A 6,275-nucleotide genomic window follows, 5' to 3' on the forward strand; every position below is an offset into this window, starting at 1 on the left:
TCTGAAATGAAGTAAAACAGGTCGCATGAGTTCTAACACGTGTATATATGGTACAACACACAGGTATCCATATTACCTTGAAAGTCGATGTAATAAAATCAATTTCCTGCTATAGTTTGGAAAGGTACATAAGCTAGATGATAGCCTGTGTGTTGTTTGCATGGATTTTTATAGTAATATAAAGCAATACAAGTTGTATATGTAAGATGGCTATTTATCTAATTCGTTATGCATAGAAGAAATATGAAAAGTATTTTTAGCCGGGTTAATATGAAAAGTATTTTATATTACTGTAATTAATAATGTTTTTTGGAAGAAGAAATTTTATGTTTGAAAGGAAGGAAATGTACGACAATCACAGAAACGGGAAAAGAGGTCATTGCATGGCTATGGAACATGTGGTCTTTGGGCTAGATTGTGCATGTTATTAACGTAGGAAGAACAAATGGTTTTTCATGAGACTATTTTGCCCAAGGAGAACCCCTTGTTTGCAAGGGGATTTTTTGGCTGAAACAGTAGCTTCACTAGACAATCACTTATTTAGATATATAATATTTTACATGTGGATTTGCACATTTGGGGATCACTTGTTCCATCATAAAACATGCATAATTTAATATTGCAAAGATTCTGTTCCAGGAATGGTTGTCTAGCCAAACACCATTATGTTTGAGGAATGGCTGTCTAGTGAAACTTCTTTTGGTAGTGCAAAGGCCATCGACTGATATCAGCAGTGGAGGATAGGAAATGACTTCAATTATAAAATTCAAGGTCAAAGGGCAATTAGGGGAGTGCACTACTCTGGTAAAATCAGTTGATATTGGTCCAGTGCTTGTACTTTCAAAGTGCCAGTACCTACCAAATTTAATTTATCCATCTTTTTTTTTTTAGCCAGTAGCTCTAGGAGAAAGCAATGGTACGTTCAGGATTTGAAGATAAACAAATCCAGAATGGGTTAGCACTTAGCAAGAAATGGAGTGCATGGCAATGGTGAGCAGAGCACAGCCAAGCAAGTAAAGCTCTAATTGCGTGGTGCCCTGTCATGCTCTCACTGATGCCACTTGACAAGCTGCAGATTATATTGCAGTGAAAAGTTCGATCACTAGCTAAATTTTATTTGAGTTATGTCATGAACTACATTATAATTCGTACCAAGTGTATTACTAAAACTTCATAGAATCACAAAAATCCTTCATTGGGTCCTCAACACAATCACCTTCTTAAGGATTTGGAGTATATATGGTGAAATACATAAAAGCATAAACAGTTTAGGAACGAGAAAGCATTGAGCTAAAAGCCTAATATAGTATATGTGAAGCTGGAGATGGAAAACAATCCATCTCATTAGAAGATTGTGCCATTTGATTTTATTAAAGCAGGAGACTAGACGTCCAGCGTAAAACAATGTAAACATCATTTTGCCATATTTCTATGAGAAAATCAACTACACTTACCGGAGAAGCAGAGACTGCTATTTACCTTACGAGTTTGCTGACAATTTTCCTGCACATCTGTTTTTCTTTAAAAGAACTGCCAAGATATGGCATTTGCATCTGCAGATCCATATTTTGGTAGAGCTGATCAGGCAGTCGCCAGAGTTGATGCCTACAAAAAAAAAGGATCACATATATAAGAAGAAAAAGGCGTTCAATTAATTCTACAACATGTGAATTAATTAAGTAGTAAGCACTCATACAGACACTTACCTGAAAGATATGTTTGAAAATATGGCAGTTGTGTTGTTAACTTGCGTGCTCACCAGCCTGGCGCACCCTGCCAAACATCTTGTGCATAAGAAATTGTAAGTTTTTAAACTAAACACATTGCAAGTTATCATAATCAGTTACACATGCATCAATAACTATGACAGATATGCATGATAAAAATATTGACAAATTAAATGCTGAGAGATTTAATGATCATTTTCCAATGAAATGAACTTGAGTGTGCTTTGATCATTGAAGGGCTTACATGGCATGCACAATGTTGTACTCAATGTACCAATGCTAAGAAGTGCCACAGTACAAACACTAAGTTTGTTCTTCCCTCTAGTGTTTAGCACCCCTTACTTTTAAAATATGGAACCCACCTTTCACTGACACATGGGCCCACTAACACATTTTCATTGGTACCTGTACTAGGTGTATTTCCTTAGCACACTCCTCCCCCATTTCCTGGTCTGATATATACTAGGCCACCATGTTAGCCTTGGTAGTGGTTGGAGAGGTACACTAAAGATAAAAAAAAGTGGGACAGGTTCATCCTATATCCTGGCCAGGGTATATTTTCCTCATCACCTCCATAGTTGACATGAATAATAACAAAATGAATAGTAAAAATTCTCCCTCTTTATAAGAAAGCTCTTCATTAAGGTATTTGAACTCTGAAGAACATTAACAGAATAGAACTAATAAGTTGGTTTCCCTATCAGAGAACTACTGCAATGCCTGCGTTGTTGTAGCCATATAGCATGGACTAGTCCAAGGTGGATCTTACCTGAAAAATACAAAGCAGTAGAATAAGTATCTGTTCTGTTTAGTATACTGATGCTACTTTTGAACATGCATTGGACTACAAGAGCAATATTATAAGCTAAGGATGGCCTAACTTTCTCCATAAGGTCAAATTAGATTTCCAAAAGCCAAAAATAAAGTAGTTTGTGCCTCTACATGGGCTTCTACAATATTTACAATCACCTACAATACAGATGACTTCAGGTTATAAATCTCCAAACTTACCTAAAACAGCCAAAAGATAGGTCAATGTCATTTTGACAATTGCTAGCAGTAAAAGTTGTCTCCAAGAAACTTGCAGTCTCATAGTGTTTGTTAGGCATCCAATCCTCATTTCATTATCTAAAAATTCAATCCTCATCTAGTGGCCCAGGCAAAATAGACTCAGAATTGAATCTTTCCTGAAGTTATTGTCGATAAATCTTAACTGTTAGGATATCAATTATGCAGAAATATAGGAGGCTTAAGTAACACAAGAAATATAGACACGCTTGCACTTATATGCCATAAGATAAGTGAAGTTTAACTGAACTTAGAGCTTATATTTATCCCCTACCGAAGGAAACATTCAACTTTGCCACAACTCGCAAAAGTAACCAACAACATGAATAAGAACATATTACCATGTTGCAACGAATGTACCGAACAATATAATTCTTTTTCATCCAAGTCATTTATATTTGCATATTTTACAAGAATCTACTACTAAGCTAGATCACTGTATCTTAAACACGCTATTGACAGACATTGTGAAATCAAAGGGAGAACTAAAATCTGTACAGAATGTTGAACCCGAGCAGAATAGCCAAAAGAGAAGTCAATCTCATCATGATCCCTACCGGAGTAAGTTATCTCCGAAAAGGTACAAAATATTTAGTGTTCAAGGCTCAAAGAGTACACAATCCTCATATAATGGATTGCTGAACTCTTGAGCAGGAATTCTCTTACAGAAATAGGCATCACCTTCATGTTGAGCCAGGTGCCCATAGAAATCTTCGGTGTCAGGGTGCACCAGATTAAACCCTTCAATCTCACAGCCATAGCAGCCACCTAATTGCAGGAGAAGAGGAAGAACATGGAACCAAGTCGCTGTCATTGATTAGATCAGCCAACTCCATAATCTAAACTGGATGAAATCGATTAGAGGAGATAAACATGTACTACATACTAGGTGCTTTGGACAATGGCACTGGGCAGCATAGCATCAAATCAGTGATGAGGTACTGAGCGCAAGGATGAGCTGCAGCTATGAGCAGAGTGGGATCCCGGCGTGCTCGTCGATCATCCGCATGGCGTCCTCAGCCGACAGGTAGGACGGTGCGTAGTAGGCACGCAGGAATGCGACAAGGGCGTCAAGGGACCGGCACCGGCGGAGCAGCAGCGCCCTGGATGTCTCCCCGAATCACTCCGTCGCTGCAACGCGCCGCTCTGGGACGGACTGACCCCCCCCCCCCCCCCCACAGCCCAGCCGGGGAGGCATTTCGTCGAACACCTCGGCCGCACCATGATCCCGAGTGCGCATTGGCTTCATTCTACCTAAGCCCCCTCGGCCCGTAGGCCCCGAACGAGAACGGTGGAAACGTCGAGAGAGTTCGCCGTCCAAGCCACAGCGACGACCTGCCATGCGCGGCGGGGTGGCGCAGTGGCGGCGACGACTGACGAGGCGGCGGCGAGGGCGGCGAGGACGATGAGACACCGCGGTGGCGGTTTCGCGATTGCCGTAGCTGTGTACTTGCAAAGGATGCAAGAGGGCCTGCGAGTGTGTTAGCAGGCCGGCCCAGTTCGTATTTCTTGGACTTTCACGTGTCTTTCACCGTTTGAATAAGTTTACTCTAGGTCTCTCACCTTGACGTCGAGTTTGAATAAGTTTCCTTGAATCACGATACCAGACAAAACATGCCCCTCATCTTTTAAAGCCGGTACAAATATAGTCCCAAGACGGTACTCCCTCCGTCCCAAAAAAAAACTCAACCTAGGAGGGACATGTTTTGTCTATGTTAAGATTTTTTTGGAACGGAGGAAGTATTGTATAGGTTGTTTTGGCTGACATGGCATCAGAAGCAGAAGCAAATAATAAAAAACCTTATGGGGATGAAACATCTTCTTCCTCGTCTTTCACATTCTCCTCTCTCTTCCTCATCTCTCTAGTTCTCCGGCGTGCAAAACTGACGGGGGGCGGTTGCTAGTTGGTAGAAGGGCGACGATTGGTGGAGAAGAGCTGACCGGCAGCAACAACTTCACCGAGCTCGATCGCCGCGGGGAGGTCAGGGACCTCCGCTCCCATTGCTCGTCCTCCAAGAACCACCGTCAACATCTGAACGATGTGTTCATGACGCTCGCCTGCAACTACATCCTTGTCGACGACCACCCGCTGTTTCCGGAGCTATAGGGGCTCGTCTCCTACATCAAGGTGATGCCGGCGGGTGGGTAGTGGGTGGTGGGCCATGGCCCATTTATAGTAAGGCGATAATAATTTTGTAAAGATAGCTCTTTAGATACTCAATTTTTATTGGCGGTTGCTTAATGACCACGAGCGAAAATCTATTTTTGCTAGCTGCTCGTGCCCTAAATCCCTGTGATAAATTTTTTAAAGCACTTGTTTTTTAATCCATAAGTAAAAATAAAAGGATGGCGCCATGAGCCCATGAAAAATCGTTTAGTAGTATGAATTTGAAGGCAAGTAGCATCGTCGTTGCATCAAGAACAGTCAGATGATTCAGTTTTTTGCTCCGAATTTCCTGTGAACCGCCACTGCGCTTTCTTAATCTTTGATTATTTTGGTTTTCTCCTAGTTAGGAACTAATTTGGGATGATTGATTTTTTGTTTCAAACAAATTTTCGGCCAGTTGATTGGTTTTACAAAATTTTTTGGGTGATTACTGTATTCGTGATTGAATAATCTGTTCTCCACTTGCATTATGCAGAGTACACAAACTGATTCAGATTTCAGCAATGTGTCATCCATTATGTAGAGGAACACGTTAGCTAGGACCAAGATGTACTGATTTCAGCAATGCATCATCCACTATGCGGCGGCGAGGCGGGAGCGGAGGTCCCTGGACCTCCTCGTGGTGGTCGAGCTCGTAGACGTTGGGGCCGTCACCCATCTCCTCCCCGCCTGTTGCCGGCCACCACCTGGTCCATTCTACGAGCTGGAGACCTGGACAGAGATGGGGAAGAGAGGGGAGAGGGTGAGAAAGGAGGAAGAAAACATTGTATCACCCGCATGTGGGGCTCGTAAGGTATTTTATTATTGGTTTTTGTTTCTGGTGCCACATCTGCGGCCAAAAAAAATGCCTACTACTTGGAACTATATTTATACTGTTTTTAAAAGATAAGGGACGCATTATATTTGGTATTATGGTTTAAAAACGTAGTTTAAACTCGATGATAGGATGAGGGATTAAAATGAACATATTCCTTCACCGTTTATATGCTAATTGGACTCGGTTTAAGAGTTGAACGTTGTAGAATGGACCTTTCCCTTTCCAAATCTCAGTTCTCAGGCCTTGTTTAGTTCCAAACTTTTTCTTCAAATTTTCAACTTTTTCGTCACATCAAAACTTTTGTAGACACATAAACTTTCAACTTTTCCATCACATCGTTCTAATTTCAACCAAACTTCTAATTTTGGTGTGAACTAAACACACCCTCAAGTTTAGAAGTTAGAACATTGTGATTTCAAACCCCTAGAGGCCCAATCCCCTAACCATTTTGAGAGCCATTCAACCTCTAACCATTTTAAGATAACAAACGGGGATT

The 6,275-nt window shown here is 41.3% G+C and overlaps 1 long non-coding RNA gene across 1 annotated transcript; it reads right to left on the reverse strand.

The window, feature by feature from the left end:
- On the reverse strand, positions 1-4,202 carry LOC127786439 (uncharacterized). Its single transcript, XR_008019972.1, has 4 exons — positions 3,682-4,202; positions 3,477-3,563; positions 1,707-1,773; positions 1-1,605 (listed from the first exon to the last, which is right to left on the reverse strand). It is a non-coding gene; the product is annotated as an uncharacterized LOC127786439 (long non-coding RNA).
- Between the last annotated feature and the right edge of the window lie 2,073 nt (positions 4,203-6,275).

This window comes from Oryza glaberrima, chromosome 10 (genome assembly GCF_000147395.1).
Source record: "Oryza glaberrima chromosome 10, OglaRS2, whole genome shotgun sequence".
NCBI lineage: Eukaryota > Viridiplantae > Streptophyta > Magnoliopsida > Poales > Poaceae > Oryza > Oryza glaberrima.